At 41.6% G+C, this 12,513-nt stretch overlaps 1 protein-coding gene across 2 annotated transcripts in view; it reads left to right on the top strand.

Moving 5' to 3' along the window:
• PTPN9 (protein tyrosine phosphatase non-receptor type 9) overlaps positions 1 to 12,513 on the top strand; it is a 71,971-nt gene that overhangs the window by 25,731 nt on the left and 33,727 nt on the right. The gene's annotated exons all lie outside the window — the stretch shown is intronic.

Raw genomic sequence — 12,513 nt, 5'->3', positions numbered from 1 at the left:
ATAGTTCAGCTACTATGGACATTGCTTCTATAAATACTGGGGTGCAGGTGCCCCTTCAGATCACTACATCTGTATCTTTGGGGTAAATGCCTATTACTGCAATTATTGATTCATAGGGTAGCTCTATTTTCAACTTTTTGAGGAACCTCCATACTATCTTACAGATTGGTTGCACCAGTTTGCATTCCTACCAGTAGTGTCTTAGGGTTTCCCTTTCTTCTCATCCTTAGCAACATATATCGTTTTTGAGTGGTTAATTTTAGCCATTGTGACTGGTATAAGGTGGTATTTCATTGTGGTTTTGATTTGTATTCCCCTGATTGCCGAGTGATGTTCAGCATTTTTTCACGTGTCTGTTGGCCATTTGTATGTCTTTGGAGAAATGACTGTTCACATCTGCCTATTTCTTGTTTGGATTATTTGGTCTTTGGGTGTTGAGTCTGATAAGTTCTTTATAGATTTTGGATACTAGCCCTTTATCTAATAAGACATTTGCAAATATTTTCTTTCATTCTGTTGGTTGTCTTTCGGTTTTGTTGTATACTTTTTAAAAAGTGTCATGAAGGGCAGCCTGGGTGGCTCACTGGTTTAGCGCCAGCTTCGGCCCAGGGCCTGATCCTGGAGACCTGGGATCGAGTCCCACGTCAGGCTCCCTGCGTGGAGCCTGCTTCTCCCTCTGCCTGTATCTCTGCCTCTCTCTCTCTCTCTCTGTGTGTGTTTCTCATGAATAAATAAATAAATTCTTAAAAAAAAAAGAAAAACAAGAAAAAGTAATGTGAAGCAGGTCTGATTGCAAGCACTACCTCCACTGCCTTTCTGTATATATTTTTTGGCAGCTGTAAGAATGATCCGGGAACTGATCCCAGCTGGAGGTAGACTAGAAATGCACATGATAGACCACTGAAATGTTAACAGTTTCGTACTTAGTTAATTGATCTATGGTATATTCACTTTTTATTTAATTTTTCTAATTAAAAATTTTTATTAAAAATTATACTTTTTCTTTTTAAAAGTTAAATTAAAAATACCTGTTGGAGTGGCTAAAAGAAAAAAAAAAAAAAACACGGGGATTTCTGGGTGGCTCAGCGGTTTAGCGTCTGCCTTCAGCCCAGGCATGATCCTGGAGACCTGGGATTGAGTCCCATGTCAGGCTCCCTGCATGGAGCCTGCTTCTCCCTCTGCCTGTGTCTCTGCCTCTCTCTCTCTCTCTCTGTGTCTCTCATGAATAAATGAATAAAATCTTTAAAAAAATAAAAACAATAAAAAACACAATAAACAAAAAGTGTTGGTCATGATGTAGAGAAATAGCAACACTTGTGCACTATTGGTGGGAATGCAAACTGGTGCAGCCACTGTGGAAATAGTATAGAGAGGTCCTTAAAAAATTAAAAATAGAGGTGCCATGGGGATCCCTGGGTGGCTCAGTGGTTTAGCACCTGCCTTCGGCTGAGGGCATAATCCTGGAGTCCCAGGATCAAGTCCCACATCAGGCTCCCTGCATGGAGCCTGCTTCTCCCTCTGCCTGTGTCTCTGCCTCTCTCTCTCTGTATCTCTCATGAATAAATAAGTAAAATCTTAAAAAAAAAAAAAAAATAGAGGTACCTGGCATGCCCAGTCAATTAAGCCTCTGCCTTCAGCTCAGGTCATGATCCCAAGATCCTGGGATGGAGCTCCTTATCAGGCTTCCTGCTCAGCAGGGAGTCCACTTCTCCCTCTGCCCCCCTTGGGCTCTCTCTCTCTCTCTCTCTATTTCTCTTTTCTCACTACTCTCTTAAATAAATAATATCTTTAAAAAAATAGACCTACCCTGTGATCCAGTAATTGCACCACTGGATATTTACCCAGAGAATATAAAAACACGAATTCAAAGTGATACATGTCACCCCTGTGTTTATTGCAGCATTATTTACAGTAGCCAAAATAGGGAATCAGCCCAAAGTGTCCATCAGTTGGGGAACAGATAAAGAAGATGTGTGTATACAAACATACAGGAAAACTATTCAGCCATAAAAAAGAATGAAATCTTGGCATTTGCAACAACATATGGATGGATCTAGAGAGTATTATGTTAAGTGAAATAAGCCAATCAGACAAAGATAAATACCATATAATTTCATTCATATTTGGAATTTAAGAAACAAACAAAGAAAAAAAAAAAAAGACAAACCAAAAAAGAGGCTCAGAACTATAGAAAGCAAATAGGCAGAGAGAGAAGCAGAAAGCAAATGGTCACCAGAGAGGAAGTGGGTGGGGGATGGGTGAAATAGGTGATGAGGATTTAGAGTACACTTGTCATGATGAGCACTGAGTCACATATGGAATTGTTGAATCACTGTCTGATACACCTGAAATTAATATGTTAACTGGCACTAAAATTTTTTAAAAAGGAAAATACGTAAAAAAAAAACAGTAAGTTATTGCCTTTAACATGAGATTCACTTACAGTTAGAAATGGCTGCACAGACTTGGATTTAATTTTCAGTGTAAGTATGTTGATAGTAATTTAAGCAAAAAGCACTAATTTGGATTTAATTGAAGTTCATGTATATTTTTCCTTTTTATTTTTTCTAGAAGAAAATTTAAAATGTGGAAACAACAGGATAAAAGGTTTTGATTCAGTGTTTTACAGATTAATGCCATATTTGAGGTGTCTTAGTGCTTTTTTTTTTTTTTCAAAGATTTTATTTATTCATGACAGACACACAGAGAGAGAGAGAGGCAGAGACACAGGCAGAGGGAGAAGCAGGCTCCATGCACCGGGAGCCCGACTCGGGACTCGATCCCGGGTCTCCGGGATTACTCCCTGGGCCGAAGGCGGCACTAAACCGCTGAGCCCCCTGGGCTGCCCTGTCTTAGTGTTTTTAACAGAAAAATGTGATGTACTTTGGCCACATAGTGGTCTATTATATGGACATTCCCTGATTTATCCATTTTCTTATTTATTGTTGGTCATTTAGGTTATTTCTACCATTTTGTCATTAGAAACAATGCTACAGCGTTGCCTGGGTGGCTCAGTCAGTTGGGCAGCTGACTCTTGATTTCTGCCCATGTCTGGCTCCATGCTCATTCAGGGAGTTGGCTTGGGAATACTGTCCCTCTCCTTCTGCCCCTCTCCTCCTCTCTCTCATAAATAAATCTTAACCAAAAAAAAAAAAAAAAAAAAAAAAGAATGCTACAGTGACTATCCACATATCTAATATTCATTGCAGCATTGTTTCTAATGGCAAAGTATTAGAAACAATGTGAGTATATATGTATATATATGTTGGCTTTGTACCTTCATGCTTATGCTTCTGTGCACTGGATTCCTAGAAGGGGTGGTGTGGATCATAGGGCTTGCACTTGTATTTTTTAAAAGATTTTATTTATTCATGAGAGACACACAGAGAGGCAGAAACACAGGCAGAGGGAGAAGCAGGCTCCATGCAGGGAGCCTGATACAGGACTTGATCCTGGGACTTAGGATCACAACCTGAGTTAAAGGCAGACACTCAACCACTGAGCCACCCAGGTACCCTCGGGTTTGCACTTTTATTTTTTTAAAGATTTTATTTATTTATTCATGAGAGACATAGAGAGGCAGAGACATAGGCAGAGAGAGAAGCAGGCTTCCCGCAGGCAGTCACTTAACCACTGAGCCACCCAGGCATCCAGGGTTTGCACTTTTTTTAAAAAAATATTTTATTTATTTATTCATGAGAGACACAGAGAGAGAGAGGCAGAGACACAGGCAGAGGAAGAAGCAGGGAGCCCGATGTGGGACTCGATCCCGGGACCCCAGGACCCTAGGATCATGACCTGAAGGCAGGTTATGAGCTGAAGGCAGATGCAGACGCTCAACCGCCGAGCCATGCAGGTGCCCCCAGCGGTTTGCACTTTTAAAACTATGCTTGGCAGTGCCCAATTGATAGAGAAGTGGCATGAGGGACACCTGGGTGGCTCAGTGGCTGAGCATCTGTCAGATTACCAGATTAAGGTAATTCCTCTATTCCTAGTTTGGTAAATTAAAAAAAAAAAAAAGTATTGAATTTTATCCCATCATTTCCGTCATCTGTTGAGAAGGTTATATCCTCTTTCTCCTTTAGTGTCCGTTAATAATAAAAATTGCTTCGATCTCTTAATAAACTGCCTCTTCATTCCTGAGATAAACCCTCTTGTGTTATGAAGTGTATTTCCTCTATTACACTGCACTTTATATAACATGAGAGCTATTTGTCCCATGAAGGTCTGAGAACATAATGTAAAAAAAATCTGAGTCTGTTTTATAGATATTTGCCAACTCTTGTTTTTTATTTATTTTTTTAAAAATCTTGTTTTTTAATTTATATTTCTTTGATACTCAGTGGTCACTGATATTTTTAAAAGTAAATCTTAGGGGCAGCCTGGGTGGCTCAGAGGTTTAGCATCGCCTTCGGCTTAGGGTGTGATCCTGGGGTCCTAGGATCGAGTCTCGCATCAGGCTCCCCGCATGGAGCCTGTTTCTCCCCCTGTGTCTCTGCCTCTCTCTCTTTCTGTGTCTCTCATGAATGAATGAATAAATGAATGAAATCTTAAAAAAAAAAAAAGGTAAAAAAAGTTCCTTGGTTCTTTCTCCTCTTTCTACTCTCTAAATGTTAATGTTCTTCAGAGTTCTGTTGTTCATTTACTTGTCATACATACTTGTTAGGAGATGTTATTAGAGCTACTTATTTGTGCCAGGCATAATGCTAGGAACTAGTGAATAAAATAGACAGTGATCCACACAGAATTTGCCTCCCTGCTGCTAAATTGCCCTTTTCCAGTTTGGCTTCCCTACTGCTAACAGTAATTTTGGGGAGGACAGGAGGACCAAAGTTATCATCTCAGTCCTTTGCTTAAAGGTTTCTTTTTAAAATTTTATTTATTTATTTATTTATTTATTTATTTATTTATTTATTTATTTGTTTAAAGATTTCTGTTGACTCCTTCATGTCTATAGGGTCATGCCTGGAATCTGGAGCATGGTATACAAGGGCCTTCCCATTGTGACTTAGCCGGGCAGCCCCGGTGGTGCAGCGGTTTGGTGCCGCCTGCATCCTGGGGTGTGATCCTGGAGTCCCGGGATCGAGTCCCGCGTCGGGCTCCCTGCATGGAGCCTGCTTCTCCCTCTGCCTGGGTCTCTGCCTCTCTCTCTGTGTGTGTCTCTCATGAATAAATAAATAAAATCTTTAAAAAATAAAATAAAATCCATTGTGACTTAGCCTTCAAGTCAGATCATTCACACCATTTCCTGTCATACAATCTAGACACACACCAGCTATACTGTGTCCCCAGTAATTCCTATTCTTTCCTCTTTCTCTACACATTTTGTTTTCTCCAGTTAGAATGCTTGTGTCTGCTTGCCAGATTCCTACTCATACTTCAAGGCACTGCTCTAAAAAGATTAGAAAAAAAAAATTCTCCTAGAGATAGTTTGAATTCCATAGCACTGGGACACTGGGGTGGCTCAGCTGTTGAGCGCCTGCCTTCGGCCCAGGGCGTGATCCTGGAGACCCAGGATCGAGTCCCACGTCGGGCTCCCTGCATGGAGCCTGCTTCTCCCTCTGCCTGTGTCTCTGCCTCTCTCTGTGTCTCTCATGAATAAATAAATAAACTCTTAAAAAAAAATAAAATTCTATGACCATGACTTTTTATCTATCTCCATTTTTATATGGCTGTAAACTGCTCGGGGTAGAGTCTGTATCTCTCTGAGTTGTGTCTCCTGTACAGTTACTTACATTACTTAGCACAGAGTAGGCCTTCAGCAAATACTTGTGCATGTTTGCTTGACTACATGACTCGCCGCCTGAAAGAGCTCTACTGTTGGGCTGCCTTGAAGGGACACTACTGCTGCTAGTGATGGCAGCTTGCCAGAGAGGCCAGGATTCTCAACTAGAACAATATACACTTGAATAATCCCTCTTTCTTCTTTCCACTCCCCAAGGTTGTGTGTGTGTGTGTGTGTGTGGAGGTCGTGGGACATATATTTAGAAAATTATGTATTTATTGGTATTTTTCTGTTGACTTTAATTTTTTAAATTATTAAAACAACTATAGGATGATGTGATCATGGATATCCTTTTCTTTTTCTGCAAATTTCCTTTATTACTTTGTTGTAAAACATAACATCAGAAATTTTCCTTAAAACTTTTTCCTTCCCAGATGTAGTAAAATCCTACTTAAGAGAGCACTGGCTCCGGGTCCCTAGGTGGCTCAGTCAGTTAAGCATCGGACTCTTGGTGTTGCCTCAAGTCATGATCTCACGGTTGTGAGGTTGAGCCCTGTGTTGGTGGTGTGCTCTGTGCTGTCTTTGGGCTCCCTGCCCAGTGGAGCGTGCGTTGTCTAAAATAAATCTTAAAAAGGAAGCATTGGCTCCTTGAAAATTACATTTTAAGGGGCACCTGAGTGGCTCAGTGGTTGAGTGTCTGCCTTTAACTCAGGTTGTGATCCTGGGGTCCTGATTTCGAGTCCTGTATGAGGCTCCCCCGCAGAGAGCCTGCTTCTCCTTTTGCCTGTGTCTCTGCCTCTCTCTCTGTGTCTCTCATGAATAAATAAAATATTTTTTAAAAAACGTTTTAAGGAAAGGCAAATTTTTCCTGATAAAGTGAAGATATTTGAAATAAATGAGTAAATATTAATTCAAAGGAACTGAGATGCCCGGGTGGCTCAGCAGTTAAAGTGTCTGCCTTCAGCTCAGGGCGTAATCCTGGGGTCCCGGGATCGAGTCCTGCATCGGGCTTCTGCGTGGAGCCTGCTTCTCCCTCTCTCTCTCTCTCTCTCTCCTCTGTCTGTCTCTCATGAATAAATAAAATCTTAAAAAAAAAATAATTCGGGATCCCTGGGTGGCGCAGCGGTTTGGCGCCTGCCTTTGGCCCAGGGCGCGATCCTGGAGACCCGGGATCGAATCCCACATCGGGCTCCCGGTGCATGGAGCCTGCTTCTCCCTCTGCCTATGTCTCTGCCTCTCTCTCTCTCTCTCTCTGTGACTATCATAAATAAATAAAAATTAAAAAAAAAAAAAAATAATTCAAAGGACCTATGTTTATTTCCGTATTTGGTATAATAACAAAGGGCTAATGGAAAGAGGATAGTTTTCAGTTTAGAAAACCGAATGGCAGCAAGCTAGTTTGTCTCCCCTCAGATTCGGTTTCCTAGCATGGATATGAATTGACGGGATTAGTAGGTTTAACAAAACAACAGTTCACAATGAGGGAGAAAGAAGAAAACAGGCATAAGAGAAAGTTTAGTAATGCATCGGTCACTGAAGCTAATGAGGAAAAATCATATTTGATAAGGTACAGAGGTAACCTCAAAAATGTGTTTCAGGGGTAACGTGCAGACACAGAGTCTTCTATTGAATCCCTTATTTAGGTATTCAGTGCAGGGTAAGTGCATTTTTTGCATGGTGTGTGTCCTGCACAGAGTTGTTCCTTTATTTTAATGAGAAATAGTTTCTAGTCAGTTTAATGCTCAGGATGGCAGAGCTAATCCCCAGAGCTGCCAGTGTAGTCTGAAAGTAGGGACAAAAGGATTTAGACCAAAAAAAAAAAAAAAAAAAAAAGGATTTAGAGATGGGGGCGGGGGGGATAAATACTTCCCACTCCAGCTTCTGTGTTACCCAGAGCCCGGAGTGAGGAGTTGCTCCTTTAGAGACTTTTGTCTTGCGATTGAACACATATTGGAAGTTTCTGATTTAAATTTGTGCTTTTTGATAAAGTGGATTAGAGACAGTGAATTGCTACTGGCTAAAGAGAAAGAGCACTTGATTCTGAGGAACTCTAACTTTTGAAATAAGTTTTAGTGCTAAATGACTGGAATAAAGAAAAAGAGAATAAACATCCGTTCAGAGACTACCTACCACTTGCCAGATCCTGTAGTGCTTTTCTGTCCGTCGTCTCGTCCGTGCCGTATGTTCATCAGGGAGGTTAAATGACTCGCCCAGATATCCCACAGCAGTGAGTGAGAGGATGGGTTCTGCTGCATCGCAAACCCACTGGACCCCTGTTCTTTGGTGGTTCGCTGGCTGACATCCCAGGAGGCTGAAGTTTTCTGTTTCTTTCAAAAGCAGGTTTGTTATAGGTCTGGTTTTTACTCTCTCCTATTTGTGCTGGAACACAGGATTTAAGATACTGTGCAACCGAGTACGCCAGCGCGTTTTTCTTGATCTTTTGGTCGGCTAGCCCTTTGTCTAGAACTCATCTCAGAATTGTAGCTGCTCTTGGGAGTGTGAGGTAACATGAAGGCTGTTGTTTTTATTCTCTCCTGTGACATATTTAACACAAGTGGATAGTGTCCAGGCCATAATTCACTTAATTGACAGATTTCTCAGCCATTTTATAGTGGGTTCCCTATATCTTTATCCTCCTGGCTGTCATTAAGAAACCTGTATGTAGGTATGTATGTATTTTTAAAAGATTTATTTATTCATGAGAGACACAGAGAAAGAGGCAGAGACACAGGCAGAGGGAGAAGCAGGCTCCATGCAGGGGGCCCGGTGCAGGACTCGATCCCAGGACCCCAGGATCACACCCTGGGTTGAAGGCAGGTGCACAACTGCTGAGCCACCCAGGCTGCCCCTGTCTTTATTTATTTAGACATGATTGTGGGAGTAGTACATATTTACAGTAAGCTTTTGACAAGGCTGAAACAAATCTTACCTGTACCTGAAAGTGGGTTGAGGAAGGTTGTAAGTGATAATGTTAGTTTTTCTGAACATCAGTTCAGACCTTCTTCCCAAAGGACGGCCGCAGCTGTTTGAACTGTGAACATGCCTTAGCTGCCAGGTGTTAACAGTTTACAGTTAACTCATAAACCTAGATAGATTCAAACCGTTGACCTTGAGTTGAGATCTTTTATAAGCTGTGACTCATCTTTTGGCTCATTCTTTTGTTCACCAGGAAATAATATTAATTTCAGGAATTTCGATTATCCCTTATGAAGAGTGTGTTGCTCATTAAAATTGCTAGGACTTGTTTCTCTGGGTACCAATAGGGCCACAAATTGTTCTATATTTAGTGGTTGTGCTGAATTCATGTGTAAACAGAGGAAGATGCCTGATTAACTTTCTAGACAAAGGCTGTTGAAGCTGAGGCCATCTTTAAGAGGTTCATCTCTTGCACAAGAGGGATAGGGATGCAGGATGGTGAATCCGAGGCTGAACGTGACGGCCGGCCGTGTGTATGCGTATTTGTATCTGTAAATGTCACACGCTGTTTACAGTACCCTGGACTCTTCTCATGCTAGGCCGAGTGGGGCCAAATCAGGAGGAATTGTTCCCGAGCTCAAAGCCAAGAATAACATCCTGACCAGCAGGGGACAGAGGTCAGCGCAAGGCAGCAGCTCTTGGGAGCTACAGGACATTAGAAACTTTGAAAGAACGGAGTTTAAGAAGAAGGAAACCAATGTGTATGCGCTGTGAAGGGCGTGTGTGAAACTGCGTACTCTTATCGAGGCGTGGCTAATTACGAAAAATGAAAAAAGCATCCTAGTAATTGGATGTGTTATGAGTTCGTATCACCCTCTCGCTATTAACTGTATTTCCTCCTCCTACCTGCATATTGATTTGTCTGTTTATTATTTTTATTAGAAAAGGGGGAAAAGTATGTTCTGCTGTTACTCTGGTGTTTTATTCTCCGGGCAGCTTCAGCCAAGCCCACAAGAGGACTGGATTTAAAGATGATATGTTAATTAAAAGACAAATAACCCTTTATAAAATCTCCTGGGGACCTTCCGGGCTGGCTGAGGTTTTGTTTCTGGGATCTCTCTCTGCCCACTTCTCTTCTTTTCCCTTCTGTCTTTCCTCATTCTGATGCTGGCCACTCACCCCACAGAGGCAACTCCAACTGTTTTCTGGTGGAGCATTCTAAGTTTGTCCCGTTGTCTTCCCTGGGACTCATTTCTCTGGTCTGACTTAAACTGGTTCTGGGCCAGAGTGATCATCTGAAGGCTTTTCTTCATGGCCTTTATTTCTTGGCTTTTTTAATGCACTTTGCCTGATTAGTTTTTTCTAGTTCTCTCCTTTTCCAGGGGTATAAGTTATATTGCCCCGGTTGGAAGGTTCTAAGGGTCAGGTGCAGCTTTTTACTCTGGTTTATAAAGTGTCCTTTTCCTTTCCTAGAAATTGGGGGAAGAATCAAGTGCTCTCATGTGAGGTTTTGCTGACTTCCTGGGGCTCTCTAATTTGCTAGTTGTTTAAACATGTATGTAGCAATCTGAATTGTATTTGAAAGATAGGACTTGTTGCCAAGATTCTGCAGTAGGTCAATTGCTTGTTACCCTTTCTCCCGTTTGTTTTCCTTCCTTCCTTCCTTCCTCCCTCCCTCCCTCCCTCCCTCCCTCCTCTCCTTCCTTCCCTCCTTCCTTCCTTCCCTCCCCTCCATCCTTCCCTCCCCTCCTTCTTTTCTTTCTTTTCTCTTTCTCTTTCTTTTCTTTTCTTTTCTTTTCTTTTCTTTTCTTTCTTTCTTTCTTTCTTTCTTTCTTTCTTTCTTTCTTTCTTTCTTTCTTTCGTTTTATTTATTTATTTGAGAGAGAGAGAATGAGTGCATGAGCGGCAGGGGAGGTCTTGAGGGAGGGGGAGCAGCAGACTCCTCCCTAAGCAGGGAGCCAGACGTGATGCTCCATCCCAGGACCCTGAAATCATGATCTGAGCTTAAGGCAGATGCTTAACCTACTGAGCCACCCAGGCACCCTTCCCTTTGTTTTTCAATTGAAAAATCAGAGATGAAGAGAGAATTACCTTGTCCATGGCCATATAGTAAGTTAGTCTTAGACCTTTTAAAGCAGACCTTAAAAAAAATTTTTTTTAATTAATTAAAAAAATAAAAATAAAGCAGACCTTATTTTTAGTATTCCTTGTATTTATTAGCACAGATATTAACAAGTAGTTAATAAATATATAATAGTTTAATAAATATATCTTAACTGTGGATTCATTTGTTGATCAGTTAAGTTTCAGAATTCTCATGAAGTTGGTCACATTTTGGATCAACATGTGAGAAAAGTTTCTGGGTGGAAGGGACCAGATTGCCATGCAGAAAATGTTCAGCAATTGAGAATATGTATGCAAAAATTCCCAGTGTCGGGGCGCTTAGCTGGCTCAGTCAGTAGAGCTTGCAACTCTTTTTTTTTTTAAAGATGTTATTTATTTATGACAGACACAGAGAGAGAGACAAAGACATAAGGAGAAGTAGGCTCCCTGAAGGGAGTCTGATGTGAGACTTGATCTTAGGACCCCAGGATCATGACCTGAGCCTAAGGCAGCCGCTCAACCACTGAGCCACCCAGGTGCCCCGGGCTTGCAACTCTTGATCTTGAGGTTGTTAGTTTGAGCTCCACATTGGGTATTTAAAAAAAAATTAAAAGGAAAGAAAAAATCCTGATGTAAATCCTATTCAAAAACTGAAGAAACAGAAGAGTAGTTTGGCTAGAGCAGAAACTGGTTATAAATGTCAGGAGAAATAGGTTGAGAGAGGATAGAAGGACATGGGTTAATCAAGAGATAGGGACAAGAAACAGGCACCTTGCCAGCTTGGGATCAGATAGTGAAAATGAAAATTTCCTACTCCTCCCTCAGTATGCGGCTCTCCACCCTTCCCAGGCAACCGCTATCCAAAGTGGTTAATGACTCTGGGCATTAGTGTCTGGTTTTGGGGCTGCCATGTGAAGCATGAAGAGGTCCTGTGGGGTCAGTCAGCCCAAAGAACAGTTGGCCTTTTGATTTGTTAAATTCTTCTTAATAGCTTTGCTGCTCTCCAATAGTATTGCTAATTCCAAAGCCAAAACCATTTTCTGATGGTTTTGCTGTATCCAGTTGGCTTGCAGGACCCAAACAGCAGCTGAGACTGTTGTACCATGATACACGTTATGCAATAACCCTTCAAGGGGTCTATCCGCCTTCTTTTATTTAAAAAATAGCAACAACATGGGCAGCCCGGGTGGCTCAGCGGTTTAGCGCCGCCTTCAATCCAGGGCAGTGATACTGGACACCTGGGGGATCGAGTCCCACGTCGGGCTCCCTGCATAGAGCCTGCTTCTCCCTCTGCCTGTGTCTCTGCCTCTCTCTCTCTCTCTCTCTCTGAATAAATAAATAAAACTTTAAAAAAATAAAAAATAAATAAAAAATAGCAACAACAAAAAGTAAACTGCTGTTTTATTTTTTATTTTATTATTTATTTATTTTTTTTTTGCTTTGGGGTCACTGATTTGCATCCCATTTGGGTGCCTTGCTTTCCTCCCTCATTTTTCCTTCCTGGATCCTTATGCTCAGTCCTGCCCTCTGAATGTGGCTCTGGCCTCTGGCCTCATTGAGTAGTATGAATTTTAACTATTTCTACTTTCATTTTTTTTAAGTATTCCTTTTTTAAAATTTTTTATTTATTTATGATAGTCACATAGAGAGAGAGAGAGAGAGAGAGAGAGAGAGGCAGAGATACAGGCAGAGGGAGAAGCAGGCTCCATGCACCGGGAGCCCGACGTGGGACTCGATCCCAGGTCTCCAGGATTGCGCCCTGGGCCAAA

Source organism: Canis lupus, chromosome 30 (genome assembly GCF_003254725.2).
Source record: "Canis lupus dingo isolate Sandy chromosome 30, ASM325472v2, whole genome shotgun sequence".
In the NCBI taxonomy this organism is placed as follows: Eukaryota; Metazoa; Chordata; class Mammalia; order Carnivora; family Canidae; genus Canis; species Canis lupus.
The sequence above is the reverse complement of the archived record's forward strand: the minus strand, read 5'-3'. Positions and strand labels throughout refer to the sequence as shown.